The sequence below is a fragment of the Callospermophilus lateralis genome, chromosome 11 (genome assembly GCF_048772815.1).
Source record: "Callospermophilus lateralis isolate mCalLat2 chromosome 11, mCalLat2.hap1, whole genome shotgun sequence".
Lineage (NCBI taxonomy): Eukaryota > Metazoa > Chordata > Mammalia > Rodentia > Sciuridae > Callospermophilus > Callospermophilus lateralis.
In genome coordinates this window covers 33,152,873-33,168,984 of record NC_135315.1, presented here as the reverse complement: position 1 = coordinate 33,168,984, position 16,112 = coordinate 33,152,873, and the positions used below count along the sequence as shown (strand labels likewise).

General features: G+C 40.1%; 1 non-coding gene across 1 annotated transcript; it reads right to left on the bottom strand.

The window, feature by feature from the left end:
* Window positions 1-15,266: 15,266 nt before the first annotated feature.
* Window positions 15,267-15,480, bottom strand: LOC143411137 (small nucleolar RNA U3). The gene has a single exon (XR_013092836.1). It is a non-coding gene; the product is annotated as a small nucleolar RNA U3 (small nucleolar RNA).
* Between the last annotated feature and the right edge of the window lie 632 nt (window positions 15,481-16,112).

Genomic DNA, 16,112 nt, shown 5'->3' with positions numbered 1-16,112 from the left:
CAGGAGAATCACATATCTAGGCCAGTCTGGGCAACCTTGGTGCATTCCTATAATCCCAGTGATTTGGGAGGCTGAGGCAAGAGGATCACAAGTTTGAGGCCAGCTTTAGCAATTTAGTGAGACCCTATCTCAAAAAGAGTGGTGATGGGGGTGCACCATGCCAGGATGTAGCTCAGTAGTAGAGTACTTCTGGGTTCAATCCACAGTACCACAAGGAAAAAAAAAAAAAAAAAAAGTCCTTTTACTTGGGTACATGGTGCATACCTGAGTCCCAGTTACTCCGGAGGCTAAGGTGGGAGAATCACTTGAGCTAAGAAGTTCAAAACCAGCCTTGACAACATAAAAAAGACTTCCTCTAAAGAAAAGAAAAAAGTCATTTTATACTGGATGAATGGGAACTGACAAAGAGGGGCTTTGTTGACAGATCTCCCGCATGAGTTCTACCCATTTTCCAAATCCCCATGACCAGTTGCTTCACCTCAAAAACAAAGCCATTTCAAAAGCAGAGAATCAAAAGGTGTGAAAGAGGTCAGGAATCTAGGTCAGAAAAGCTAAGCTTTCTCATATGAAAAGAGAACAAAGTTATCTGCAATGCTCAGTAGAGGTGCCCAGCGCTCTAAGGGCTCAGAGACGACCCAGACAGTAAACAAAAGTACTGCCTTTTACTTCCCAGTGTGTGCCAGGGCTAAACTGTCCTGGTCAATAAAGAGTTTAACACTAAAACTAAATATGCAGCTGGGATGTGGCTCAGTGGTCAAGAGCCCCTAGATTCAATATCCAGCGCGCACACACACACACACACACAAATTAAGTATGAAAACAAAGCTGTTTCACTTTCTCAGAGAATTATTTGAAATGCTTGAGTCACTTTTCCTACATAGTAACTATAAAACTCCATGGATTTCTGCCTTGAGATGAGGATGAAAAGAGTCTGCTATAATTTGTGTCACCGTACTCAGAAAAAAAAAAAAAAAAAAAAAAGTCAAACGCTTTCAAGAAGCAGAAAGAGATAATCATCAGAAAGCAATGCTAGAAATGAAGGCATGTAACAGTAGCATCTTCCACTGTCTTTTTTTTTTTTTTTTTGTACTGGGGATTGAGCCCAGGGGTGATTGACCACTGAACTACATCCCCAGGCTTTTTTATTTTCTTTATTTTGACACAAGTCCTCACTAAGTTGCTGAGGGTCTCCCTAAATTGCTGAGGCTGGACTTTGTGCCATCCTTCTGCCTCAGCCTCCTGAGTTCCTGGGACTGTAGGATCCCAGGTATGCGCCACCACACCCAGCTCCCACTGGTTTTTCATGGTGACAACTAATGGCCCCCACCTTCAGGCCCCAGGCCAGGATTGAGGGTGAAATTTGAGAATGCAACAGGCTCACAGGTAATCCAATCATTCATGTGACTAACCCATAGCCTAGTCCTTGTCTCCAGGTCCTAATTAACAAACCAATCAGTCCTTTTTGTCAAGGATTGTGTAACTATGGCTCAGGCCAAATCCAACCTGTTTTGTAAGAATGGATTTTACATGTTTTTAGATGGTTAAAATCCGTCAAAACCTGGGCATGAGGGTACTGCAGCCAGGTTCAATAGTGCTCGCCTATGATCCCAGCAGCTTGGGAGACTGAGGCAGAAGGATGGCAAGTTCAAAGCCAGCCTCAGCAATTTAGCAAGTCCCTAACAATTTAACAAGACCCTGTCTCAAAATTAAAAAAAAAAAAAAAGTTAAAAAGGGTTGGGGATATGGTTCAGGGGTTAAGTGCCTCTGGGCTCAATCCTTGGTACCAAAATAAAACAACGAAAAAGATGGGCATAGTGGTACTGTAATCTCAGCTCCTCAGGAGACTGAGGCAGGAGAATCACCAGTGTATATTCAATTTGGGCAACCTTTTTTTTTTTTTTAAGTCTTTTTTTTTTTTAAGAGAGGAGAGATTTTTTTTTTTTTTTTTTTTTTAATATTTACTTTCCAGTTTTCGGTAGGCACAACATCTTTTCTTTATTTGTATGTGATGCTGAGGATCGAACCCAGAACAACGTGCATGCCAGGCGAGCGTGCTAACCCTTGAGCCACATCCCCAGTCCTGGGCAACTTCTTAATGAGATCCTGTCTCAGAATAAAATTTAAAAGGCTGGGGATGTAGTAAAGAGCTCGCTTAGCACATGTGAGGCCCTGAGTTCAACCCCCAGTTTTGCAAAAATAAATAAACAATAAATAAGAAAGAGAAAAGAAAGAAAAAAATTAAAAGTCATCAAAAAAAGGGGATATAACTCAGTTGGTAGAGTACTTGCCTTGAATTCACAAGGCCCTGAGTTTGATCTCCAGCACCAAAATAAAAGAAGAAGGAGAAGAAGAAGATGAAGATTTTTGACACATAAAAATTAGACAAAATGTGAGGCTGGGGTTGTGGCTCAGTGGTAGAGCGCTCGCCTTGCACATGCAAGACCCTGGGTTCGATCCTCAACACCACATAAAAATAAATAAGTGAAATACACAACTAAAAATAAATATTTTAAAAAATTCAGACAAAATGTAAATTTCATATCTAATTATTAAAATGTAGCCCCATTTATCTGTTTAGGCAAAAATCTGTGGCTTAGGGCTGGGGTTGTAGCTCAGCGGTAGAGCGCTCACCTAGCACATGTGAGGCACTGGGTTTGATCCTCAGTAGCACATAAAAGTAAATAAATAAAACAAAGGCATTGTGTCCATCTACAACTAAAAAAAATTTTTTTTTTTTTTTAAATTTATGGCTTACTGGGCTGGGGATGTGGCTCAAGTAGTAGCACGCTCGCCTAGTGTGCATGAAGCACTGGGTTTGACTCTCAGCACCACATAAATGTGAAATAAAGATACTGTGTCCACCTAAAAACTAAAGAAATAAATATTTTTTTAAAAAATTTATGCCTTACTCTTCCAGTAGACCAGCAAAGCTGAGTAATTTGTTGTGACAAGACTCTGTATCCTGAAAAGCCTAAAATATTTCCTCTCCACCTCTTTACAGAGAAAGTTCGCCAATTTCCAGCTCAGCATTACACTAATGGATCAAAGACAGAAATTACAGTGGAAATAGCTTATCTTTCCAAATTATAGTTGAAGACATATCCTAGAAGTGGAAAATCCCAGAAATAAAACTGACTAATGTTGCACACGTGTAGTTTTTACCTGCAGCGCTTGACATTCATTCTTTTCAGGCAAGAGAGAGAACAGCTAGATGTGGTGGCGCACACCTGTGATCCCAGCTAGCAGAAGACTGAGGCAGGAGAATCCCCAGTTTGAGGGCAGCCTCAGCAAATTAGTAAGGACCTAAGTAATTAATTGAGACCCTGTGTCAAAACCCAAAATAAAAATGACTGGGGATGTAGCTCAGTGGTGGAGCATCCCTGTGTTTAGTCCTTGGGGGGGGGGGGGGAGAGAGAGAGAGAGAGAGAGAGAGAGAGAGAGAAACAATCATTTTTCTAAAAAGGAAAGGAAGATTAATTCATTTAATCAGGTGGAGTCACATGCGATTCATATTTCCTGCTCTTTCCCCCCGGGGGGAGTTGGTCAAAGAGAAGAGGGTGCTTAGATACAGTAATAATGCAAGGGTGGTTTAATGTAACCACACACAGTTGGGTTGAAACCTTCAGAACAGGGGCTTTCCCTGCATTCTTCACTACTGTCCCCCTAGAACCTGGTACCCAGTGAGCATGCAAATACCGGTTCAATAAATATGTAAAAACAGGCCTTCTGTAGGCATCTGTGAAGAAAGTTGGCATCTCTATCTCGTGTTTTCTTCAAACAAGAACCATTTTGGTGTCCCAGAACCATTTTCTTCTTGGCCTGTAATTGCTTTGGGGAAACCAAAGCAGGCACATTTGGTACTAGAACCCAGTGGCCTCCAGGCCCCCTCTCTGTGCTTATGTCAAAGGATAAGTGGTGAGAGCTACGGAAGCAGCTCCATGGGAGAGTGCTTGCCTAGCACACGTGAGGGCCTGGGTTCAGTCCCTGGGATCCCCAAAGGAAAAAAATTAAAGGACAAGCTTGTTATTATCTAGCAAAGGTTGAACAGGAAAATTTCTTTTTAGCGCCAGTTTGCTAGGTTGGCAGACATCAAGCAGGCCTCACCAGGGTGAGCAGAACCTTGCTCAACCTCCATATTTCCTCCCGTTGGGCAACAAAGCTCTTTCTTCCTTGAAGCATTTTTCAAAAACTGTTGACTATGTGAGAAGAAAATACCAACCCAAAGCTAGCCAAACCACAACAAAAACCCGAGCGTTCTTATTTTCTCCAAGGGAGCTGTTTTATCTACTAAGTACTTGGGTATTTTTTCTAAGTGCCTCCAGGAAGAGGCAGCATATCATTGAAATCCAAACCCCATGACCCAGTTATCCCACTCCTTGGTATTTATCCAAAAGAACTAAAATCAGCATACACAATTCACAATAGCTAAATTATGGAAACAGGCTAGATGCCCATCAACAGATGAGTGGATTAAGAAAATGTAGTATTTCACAATGAAATATTACTCAGCCATAAAGAAGAATGAAATTGGTTGGGATTGTAGTTCAGTGGTAGAGCACTTGCCTTGCATGTGTGAGGCCCTGGTTTCAATCCTCAGCACCATATAAATATAAATAAATAAAAATAAAGATATAGTGTCTATCTACAACAAGAAAAAATATTTAAAATATTTTTTAAAAAGAATGAAACTGGCATTTTTCAGTAAATGGGTGAAACTGGTCCTTATATGAATATATGATTAGTGTAACTCCACATCCTATATGACCACAAAAGTTATACCTGGGAAGTTATACTCCATATAGGTGTGATATGTCCAAATACATTCTATTGTCATGTATAACCAAAAAGAACAAATAAGAAAGAAAAGAAAATATAGTAACTACAACAAATCAGCCATAAGGAAGAATGAAGTTATGGCATTTGCAAGTAAATGGATAGAAATGGAGAACATTGTGCTAAGGTAAATAAGCCAGGCTCAGAGAATCAAGGATTGAATGTTTACTCTCAGATGCAGAAGCTAGAAAAAAGACGTGGGAGGGATTGGACATTATAACAATATAGGGAAGATGAGTGGAGTAGGAGGAATTGGTAGGAAAGGGAGGAAATGTGCAATAAATTAACGAAATCATGCTATGTGCATATATAATTATGCCACAGGGAATTCCACCTTTCTGAATTTGTAGGAAACACCAATCAAAAATAAATAAAGGAAGATCAGTAGAAAAAGGGAAGGGAGGAGGAGAGGGAAAAGGGTGGGGGATTGAGAAGTGAAATGGAGTAAATCAAATCGCATCCCTGAGGGCCTGGGGTTGTGGCTCACTGGTAGAGGGCTCACCTTGCACATGTGAGGTCCTGATTTCCATCCTCAGCAACTCATAAAAATAAATAAAGATACTGTGTGTTCATCTACAACTAAATAAATGTGTTTTTTTTTTTAAACTAACCTGAGTTTCCCTGTAAAATGTTCAATGAAACAAATTTTATTTATGTATTGATGCTGGGAATTAAGCCCAGGGGCATTTTATCTTTTCAATACAGGTTATTTTGAGTTGCTGAGTCTGACATAGAACTTCGATCCTCAGCCTCCCAAGTAGCTGGGATTACAATATTTCGCCTCACTCTGCTATTTATTTTTGGGGTATTTACGTTGGGGGAGAGGGTCTCACTCTGTTCTTCAAGCTGGTCTTGAACTCCTGGCTCCAAGTGATCTTCCCACCTCAGCCTCCCATATACCTGGGATGACAAGTACTGGCCACTACTCCCAGCTAAAGCATTTTTTTCCTTTTTTTTTTTCTTTTTTTTTTTTTTTTGGTGTGTGTGTGTGTGTGTGTGTGTGTGTGTGTGTATGATTCTGGGGATCAAATCCAGGGCCTTGCACATGGTAGGCAAGTGCTATACCACCAAACTACATCCCAGTCCCAATAAGACATTTTAAAAGAGCCTATGTAGGGGCTGGGTTTGTGGCTCAGGGGTAGAATGCTTGCCTAGCCTGTCTGAGGCACTGGCTTCTATCCTCAGCACCATATATAAATAAATAAATAATAAAGGTCCATTGACAACTAAAAAAAAAAAAAAAAGAGTCTGTATTCAGACATGGTGGTACATGCCTGTACTCCCAGCTACTGGAGAGGCTAAGGCAGGAGGATTGCTTGAACCAAGGAATTCAAGGCCAGCCTTGGCAACATAGTCAGACTCTGTCTGAAAAAAAAAAAATCTTATGTGGTTATTCTGCCTACATTTATGGAAATAATAAAAAATCTACATCTACTTTGTAAACAAATTGGCCTTACTATGATTATCCTTGATAAAAAATGGGGGGTGATTATGGAGCAAAAAATATTTCAGAAGAAAATGGTAGTATACCTGTTACATTGTTTTTGAGGGTGTTTCTTTTTTTGTTATTGTTGTTTTGTTTGTATGTGTGCTTTACTAAAGATGGAAACCAGGGCTTTGTGCATAATAAAAAAGTGTTCTACCACTGAGTAACATCCCTGATCCTCTATATTTTATTTTGAGACAAGATCTCATCAAGTTGCCCTGCTGATCTCTTCCTGCCTCAGCTTCCTGAGTAGCCAGGATCATAGGTGTGTGCCACCCCCCAACAGGAGTAGAACCCAAGTTCTCCCAGTTTAATATCTAGGTGTAATTCTCCAACTAAAAACGAACACTGCTCAGATTCTGAAGCCCTGTAAAGTAAAAGTGAACAATTCAAAATATGTCAAGGGTCAAGATTTTGGCCTAACAGTATGGGCCCCTTTTGTTAAGCAAAATGTTGCTGCAGGAAGAACCAAGCACTGCTGAGTTAAGGCACCAATGCTGATGTTCAGGTAGAATACAAGAACCTAAAGAGCCACACAGTTGACCAGAACACCCAAGGCCTTAACTAGACATGAACTACAAACCAGGGCAAGGAGCTGATGACTTCTGGCTGGAGCAGCCTTTCCCAAGACTGTAAGAACAAGACTCCCTTTCATAAAACTCTTGCCCCTCTTATTTTGTCCTTGTTTATGTTTACCTCTTTCTCTCAGAAGGATAATGTCGTAATTAGAATTTCATAACCAATAGTTTCTAACTCTCTTTCCTTGTGGTACTGGAGATTGAACCCAGAGGTACTCTACCACGGATCTGTATCTCTAGACCTATTTATTTATTATTTTTGGTAACAGGAATTGAACCCAAGGGCACATGACCACTGGACCACATCCCCCATCCATTTTAATTTTTTTTTTTTTTTTCGAGACAGGATCTCACTAGGTTGGCTAAGTTGCGGAGCCTCTTTTGGAATCTGTAATAATTCTGCCTCAGCCTCCCAAACCACTGAGACCACAGATGTGAGCCACGTAATCCTTTCTATTTTTTCTTTATTTTGAAACAGGATCTTGCTAAGTTGCTCAGGCTGGATTTGAAAAGAAAGCATCCTGTCTCAGCCTCTGGAGTCACTGGGGTTACACGCAGACGCCACCACAGCAACCATTACATGGTAACTGAACAGGGAAGAATCTGTGCAGCTGCTGACACTTCTTTTTGCACATGGAGCAGGGTATTGTAGAGACTCAGTTTACAAAAGTCAACAAACAGGCTACTATTAAAACAGGTAGACTCCTCCTCTGGCTCTTTGGTCTGTTTGATTTTTATTTGGTTTGGTTCATGGAGTCCTTGGCTGAGAAACATACTCCCAACTCTCGGTACTACCCTCCTGACAGTCTCAACAGGAGTGGTGCCGGTGCATTGCATCCTCTCAAGAACTTTTAAATGTTTACATCTAACCATCTGTTCAACACCAGATGACCTCTGGCTAAACGGATCAGAATTCCCAAGAAATATTTAGTCATGAGGACACTATCATCCAGGAATGATGAGTTGAGACCAGAAGCCCCAAATGATGGTAAGTGAGAAGAGTCCAAATGCCCTGTGTTTTGGACAGGCTCTCAGCTGCTTCTAGTTCTTTTATTTCTGCTTTCATTATCCTTTCTTGTCTATAAAACCAATCTCTTGCTGGGCATAATGGCACACACTATATTTCTAGCAACTCAGGAGGTTTAGATAGGAGGATTTGCAGGTGGGAGGTTTAGGTAGGAGGATTTGCAGGTTCCAGACCAGGCTCACCAATTTAATGAGACTCTGTGAGATCCTGTCTCAAAATAAAAATTTTAAAAAGGGCTGGGGATGCAGCTCAGTGGTAGAGTGCTTCCCTAGCATGTGCAAGACTCAGGATTCAATCCCTAGTACCACAAACAAATCTCTTCTGTTTGGCCTAAGGAACCACCATTCTATTTCATGGAATAAAGCATTGGCCATTCTAGAATTGAAAATAAAGCCAATTATGATTTTTGTTGTTTTTCTATGCTGCTGGGGATTGAACACAGGGTTTTCTACCACTGAGCTATATCCCTGGCCAATATTATTTTCTATTTTGAGACAGGGTCTCGCTAAGTTGTACCACTGCACCTGGCCCAATTAAAATCTTCATACAACAAAAACAACAGGTTTTTGCATGTCACTACAATATCCACTACAAACTGTATCCTGAGGAAGAGTCAAATTTATATACTTGTGGTATGCATTGCAGACAAAAATAAAAATATAAGATCTCTCTGTTCTTTTGGGTTTTCCTTTCTTCAGTTTCATAACAACGAAAGTTTCAACAATAGTACTTTGTTACCTAAGCAGTTTCAAGACACAGGTAGCTAAAACACTATTGGTTCTCAAAAATATTAAATAAAAAACACTACCAACCAAAAATGAAATTTTCTTTTTGCTAACATAAAAATGGAAGGAAATAAAGTAAAAAATTCAGATCTTCAGCCTCTCCAAGTTCAGATACTATATACTCATATTGTACATATGAGCTCTGCCATCTGAAGATCTCAATTTAAATATTCCACAATTTACTTGATATTTAACCTAGGGCAATTTTTTTTTCTCCAATACTGAGGACTGAACTTCTAGGGGAGCTTTACCATGAGCTGCATCCCCAGCAACCCAAGCACCATTTTTTCTTTCTTTCTTTCTTTTTCTTTTTCTTTTTCTTTTTTCTTTTTCTTTTTTTTTTTTTTTTTGTAAGAGTCTCCCTAGATTGCTTAGGGCCTTGCTAAATTGCTGAGGCTGGCTTTGAACTAGGGATCCTCCTGCCTTCATCTCCGGAGTTCCTGGGATTACAGGCATGCGCCACCACACCTGGCAACCTACGCCATCCTTGTAAATCTCTGAGCCTATATCATTTCAGCCCTACCTCACAAAACTTTTGCAAGAATCAAGTCATGTATGTATATAAAAGAATCCCTTCTAAATTAAAATTCTGTACTAATCCTTGGAGAGTAGGAACTAGATGAGGTCCTTGCTTAGCATCTAGATGGCCATCTTAAGTGACAGCTGCTATTTTATGGAAAAAGTCTCACTTTCCCTCTCAAGGACTTTTTTTTTTGGGGGGGGGCGGCCTAGGGATTGAACCCAGGGCCTTCTACATGTGAAGCAAGTGTTCTACCAACTGAGCTATATCCCCATTCCTCAAAGGGCATTTCTGAGAAAGGCTCACTACTCCCTCATACCAACCCAACCCCTAACCACCAGGCTCTGATTCCTGAGCCTGCCCTAAAAAGGTACTGGAACCTGAGCCTGTATTGCCTCTCTCTACTATGGAGAGATGGCCTTTCTCTGTCAGCTTTGACAAATGAACCCTCGTGTGTATCTCTGCCTGGTCTCCGTCTTTCATTTCTCACTTACTGGTCTCGTTCCTCACTTTCCCTTCAAACTATATCTTACTTTTTATGGATTTCCCCACATTTTGTTTTTGTTGTTTTGTAGAGAAAAACCAGGGGCATTTTACCTCTGAGCTACATCCCCACTCCTTTAATTTTTTTCTTTCATTAAGTTGTTGAGGGTCTTGCTAAATTGCTGAGGCTGATCTCAAACTTGTGATCCTCCTCTCTCAGCCTCTCAAACCATTGGGATTCCAGGCATGCTCAAGCATGCCTGGCTGAAATGCCCAATATATAGATACTGTCTACTGAATTTGATCGAAGGAGCAATTCATTTCATAAATATCAGTTCATTCATAGCAAGTTTTACTATCATTTTATGGATTAACAAATGTAAGAATATAAAATGTAACTTTATAAGATAAAGTAATCGAGTTGGGTGCAGTGGTGGGCACATGTAGACTCTGCTACTTAGGAGGCTGAGGCAGGAAGATTGCTTATGAGGAGGCCGTCCTGGCTACTTACAAAGACTCCACCTCTAAAAAAAAAAAAAATGATAATAGTAACTGAATATAAGATGCCAAGTTAAAAATAGTCTTTCAACCACTTAACTATTCTGTCTTTCCCTTTAATATACATTTTTCTTGAAAGTAGGGCCCCCCAAATGTCTTGAGAACATTAAATATTCCACATGTATTTTTTAAATAATTTTTTAATATTTATTTTTTAGTTGTAGTTGGACACAATACTTTTATTTCACTTATTTATTTTTATGTGGTGCTGAGGATCAAACCCAGGGTCTTGCACATTCGAGGCAAGCACTCTACCGTTAAGGCATGACCCCAGCCCTCCATATGTATTAATTAAACTAAAGAAATTGGATGGGCACATTGAGGAAAAAATGTCACTCCAAGGCTGATGATGTTTGCCTTTGATTTGGAAGATTTTCATTTTTTTTTTTTTTTTACAGTGCTGGGATTTGAACCCAAGGCCTCACTGCATGAGCTATACGCCCACAGCCCCTGATTTTTACTAACAGTATCAGATATTGTGCTTCTTTTTTTTTTTCCCCATTTGTTTGGTCCCACCATCTCTCTCAAGTTTCCTATGAGTAATAGCACACATATGTGAAGAGAGATTGCCAGAGTTCAGTGATATGGAATGATTCTTAGTGAGAAGTGACAAACTCTAATGAGGATTGAAATTACACTAGCATCTCAATAACTCGAGGTTCCAATTAATTCAACTAACCTGACTATGAAATAGCACGTATATCAAGCAATTAAAAAGATGTCAGGAAATCCTTCAAGTAGAGTTGGAGGTTCTGAAGAAGAAAAGCAACATGTTTAAATTCTGAACATTAAATCCCCTCAAAATTTTTGCTTGAATACCATCAATTTATTTTCAAAGTTTTTGTTTTTCTCTCACTCGCCTATTTATTATTCACCCCATGCTGGTTTTGGTTTGTTTTGTTGTGTGATACTGGGGATTGAACCCAGGGGTGCTCGACCACTGTGCTACACCCCCAGCCCCTTTTATTTTTATTTTGAGAAAGGATTTTATTAAGTTGGCCTCTAACTTGCAATCTTCCTGCCTCAGCCTCCTAAGTCTCTGGGATTACAGGTGTGCGCCAGGGCTCACCCCTATTACTTATATATATTATTTGACTTATTTATTTATAAACAAGGTCTCACTATGTTGCTGAGGCTGGCCTCGAACTTGCGATCCTCTTGCCTCAGCCTACCTGATTCACCAGGATTACAGGCGTGCTCCATGTCTGGCCCAGTGAGGTGACTCTTGGTGGGCCCCTGGGTGGCCTCAGGATGGGGCCTGGTTGCTAGGAGAACTAACTATGTGATTAGAAGTTTGGAACTTTCAGTCTTCCTGGCAACCTCTGGGAGGAGAGAGGGACTGCTGGCTGAGTTAAAAGACAATAGCTAATGACACAATCAGTCTTGCTGTGTGATGAAGATTCCCTAAAGACCCAAAGAGGCAGGGCTTGAATGAGTTACCTGATGGCTAAACAAGTGGGGGTCCCTAGAGGGTGGTGCACCTGGAGAAGACATGGGAACTCCTCTGTAGCCCTTCTCCCATAACTCACCCCATGCATCTCGTCAGGTTACTGTTTATATCCTTATTGATATTCTTTACATAGATGGGTAAATGTGGGTAAAGGGTGTCTATGAGTTCTGTCAGTCACTGTAGCAAATTAATTAAACCAAGGTCTCACTATGGAGTATTAAGGATATAGGAACCCAGATTTATAATGAGTGGGTCGGAAGCACAGGCGACAACCTGGGCTCCTAAGTGACACTTGAGATTGGGAGCGGTCTTGTGAGAATGAGCCTTCAACTTGTGGGATCTGATACTATCTTCAGGTAGAAAGTATCAGAACCCAATTAGATGAGAGGTCAAACTTGGTTTTGGTTTTGTTTTTTAATTTTTTTTTTCTGTAGATGGACACAACACAATGCCTTTATTTTTTATGTGGTGCCGAGAATCGAACCCGGGTGGCTCCTGTACTAGGCGAGCGCTCTACCAATAAGCCACAATCCCAGCCCCTCAAACTTGTTTTTGATGTTAACAGTTACCAGATGTTCCTGGGTGCTGCAGGATAATACCAGGATGTGCCTAGCACTGTAACAGTAGGATAGCTGCAAAAATGTTTCCAGCTCTGTAACTTTTTAATTAACAAAGAAGCATCTTTTTTATTATTATTATTTTTTTAGTTGTAGTTGGACAAAATACCTTTATTTTATTTATTTATTTATTTATTTTTATGTGGTGCTGACAACAATCTCACTGCATATTCTTTTGAGATATTTTTCTATGAAAAGATGTATTGATCAATGCATATTACCAAAATGAGATTATATACTTCTTGCTTTGTAAATTGCTTCAATTTGATGATGTCTACCCGTTTATTTAAACAAATCTTGCCTCACCTTTCATTCAAATTTTACCCATCTCAAAATGTCCTTTATCAAAACCAAGATCAAAAAACAGAAACAAGATCCAATTCAGAACTAGACACCTAGGTGTCTAAAAAATAAATATTAAAAATAAATATTTACTAAAAAATAAATATTAAAAAATTCTCTCTCTCTCCTCTCTCATTCTCTCTTTAAAAAAATTTTCAAAGTATTCAGAATGCTTTTTTTAAAAAAATGTTTTTTAGTTGCCAATGGACCTTTATTTAATGTATTTATATGCAGTGCTGAGACTCTAACCCAGTGCCTCATACATGTTTGGTAAGTGCTCTACCATTGAACCACAACCCCAGCCCCTTAAAAACACCTTCAAAATACATTCATATGGTATTTCTTCAGGAGTATGTAGAAAAACCTTTCATCAGTTAAAACAACATCACTGCAGTAGACCCAGCAAAGGCTAGGCTTTCAAGGTCAAGGATACTTTCATGGGCATTTATTTATGTGTTTGTTTTGGTATTGAGGGTTGAACCCAGAGGAGTTTAATCACTGAGCCACATCTGCAGTGGGGCCCCCCTTTTTAATTTTTTTTTTTTTATTATTTGTAGATGGACACAATACCTTTATTTATATGTGGTACTGAGGATTGAACCAGGGCCTCACAGTTGCTAGGCAAGTGCTCTACTGCTTAGCCACATCCCCATCACTCTTTTTTGAGACAGGGTCTCCCTAAACTACTTAGGGCCCCACTAAGTTGATGAGGCTGGTCTTGAACTTGTGATCCTCCTGCTTCAGCCTCCCCCATGGGGTAGGATTACCAGCATGCACCACCACACCCGCCTTCATAGGCTATTTCTCTAGTTGGGTCTAGAGAAATGTCTCTGAACATACACGAAAAAGACAAGGAAGAGGTGCAACTTTCTCCCCAGCATCAAACCAGCTCTTAATGTTGCCTTGCTGCAACTTATGATCATTCTTTTCCTTTGGGATCTACCAGCTCTGCTTAACAGCTGTGACTGCAGTCAAGTTACCTAGCTTTTCCAGGCCTTAGTTTCTCTAGCTATAGAGCTGAGGTAATTAATACTTATTTATTTTATATGTAAAACATTCTGGTTCATGCCTGTAATGACATTGTCTTGCAAGGCTGAAGCAGGAGGATCACACATTTGAGGCCAGTCTTGGCAACTTAGTGAGACCTGACTCCAAAGAAAAAGGGCTGAGGGTATAGTTCAGTGGTAAAGTTACCCCTGGGTTTAATCCCAGTGCCCCCCCCCCAAAAAAAAAGCACTCAAAATATTGTTGAATATGTGACAGGCTCTTGATAAACAGTAGCTAATATGCTCTGCAAGGTGGTGCATGTGTGTAATCTCAGGGACTGGGGAGGCTGGGACAGAAAGATAGCAAGTTGGAGGCCAGCTTCAGCAATTTAGCTAGATCCAATTTAGCAAGCACTCTGCCACTGAGCCACAACCTCAGCCCTACCTGTAAGGTTTTATTTGTTTCATTGACTAAGATATATAATACAATGCTAATAATAATTGTCAGTTCTAGATGTTGAAGTCATAAGCATTTAATATTGATTTTTTGGTTTTGAGATTTCTTAATTTCTCAAAAATTTGATTGGCACAGTTTTCCCTGTATCCCAGGGACAATGGTTTCAGTTACTGATTCCTATCTCCACAAGTGCAAGTAATTGTTTTGTTTTGTTTTGTTTTGTTGGCAGGGGGTGGGGGGGGTGGGTGAGGAAGAAGGGTATGTGGGTATTCTGATTGTAATCCAGTTACTTAGGAGGCTAAGCAGGAAGATCACAAATTTGAGGACAGGCTGAGCAACTAACCCAAGACCCTGTCAACTGGAAATAAAGATAAAGGAAGAAAGTAAGGAGGGGAGGAAAAAGAATAGATTAGGAAAAGAAGCTCACTATCCCTACAACTTTACAATTGGAAATGTCCCTCGGAAATTTTCTAACAGAAAACAAAACGCATTCTTCTAACAAATATTCTAGGTCAGTACTATATGTTGTGGTTGATATAAAGACAAATAGGAACAGACCCCTAAAAATGCGGAGGTCTGTAAAAATGTAGCAAAAGGCTGTCATGAGGTATACAAAGAAACAAAGAAACTGACTAAAAAGGTCAAAAAGACCTGGACTTAAACCTTTAAGTCCAAATTAATCCTTGTTGCTGTTGTGGTTTTGGAGTCCTCTAGGAGATAAGATTTGACATTAGCAAAACTACAGCTAGGTACCATGCTGTTACCACAACTGGAGTTGTAAGAATTGGGGTAAGAGCAAGCTATTCGTACAGATAATAGTGACATAGATATGACTTGGGTAGCATACAGCCCTCATCTTCCAAATCTGGCATAACTGCAAAAACATAACCCAGAATTGTAAGTTACTAGTATAGCATCAAAATAGAAACTTTTAAAAACCCCCAGCGTGTTACGGCTGGGGTTGGTGGCTTCCCTAAGATGCCTGAAGCATTCCCAGCGTCACATAAAGTACAAACATAATATCCAACAACAAAAACGCAAGACATTAACAAAGTTAAACCATCCTACCTTCTAAAACCCCTCAATGTACTACAACTAAGAATTTAGAGATCTACTTTTAGGAAGACTGAAATTAATAACGGAAACCACTCAGACTGTGGTCTCTCCCTCTTAAACCCTAAAGGGAATAAGAACGATCATCAATGGCAAAAGGCAGTTGCAGTCAAGCAACACCCAGAGCCTGCTTCACGCTCAGGAGAGACCACTCCAGCTCCTCCTCGTGGTTTTCGGTACTCTACACGATCAGAGAAACTTCTCTAGTAACATACTATAGAAATGATCCCTGAAAGTATAGTCTTAACTGTCCTCCACCGGGCCCTGCTGGGTCTACCATGATTATTCACTTTTAAGTGATGATGAGGTAGTTTCCCTCGCTTCTAATTTCGCTGTAAAATAAATAGTAAAACACGCTTTGCCATACGATATTTCCAAATATTATCACTTAACAACACAGTTTAATGTTTTAAATGGAAACGTACTTGTTTAGGAAAGTTTTCAAACGTCATGCTAAATTAACATAATGCCGAATGACAGCCAATCACAACCTGAGTTTTAAAACCAAGGACGCGTTCTCTTCTTGGTTCTAGTAATGTGGCCCCGCCCCTTACAGCTAAAGGAAACGGTGAGCTTTTACCTCTCCTAGTGAGCATCTGGTTGCTTCTGGTGATTGGTAAGTCAAACAGTAGCTCAAAATGGCTGGTCTAAGAATTTAACTTCAAACACTAATAAGAACATGTCACTGTGACCGCGGCTGAGACCCAGCACTTGGAAAACAAAATCTTCTGTGTTTACTGCCATGCTTGCCTTGAATATTAAAAATAAATCTAGTTGTCTGGTGGGTTGGGCATTATTTTTTCCCTGAACAAACATGAGAATGTAAGTGTCAACCATAACAGTATTAGGTGGTTTTGTTTTTTGCAATCCTGGGGAT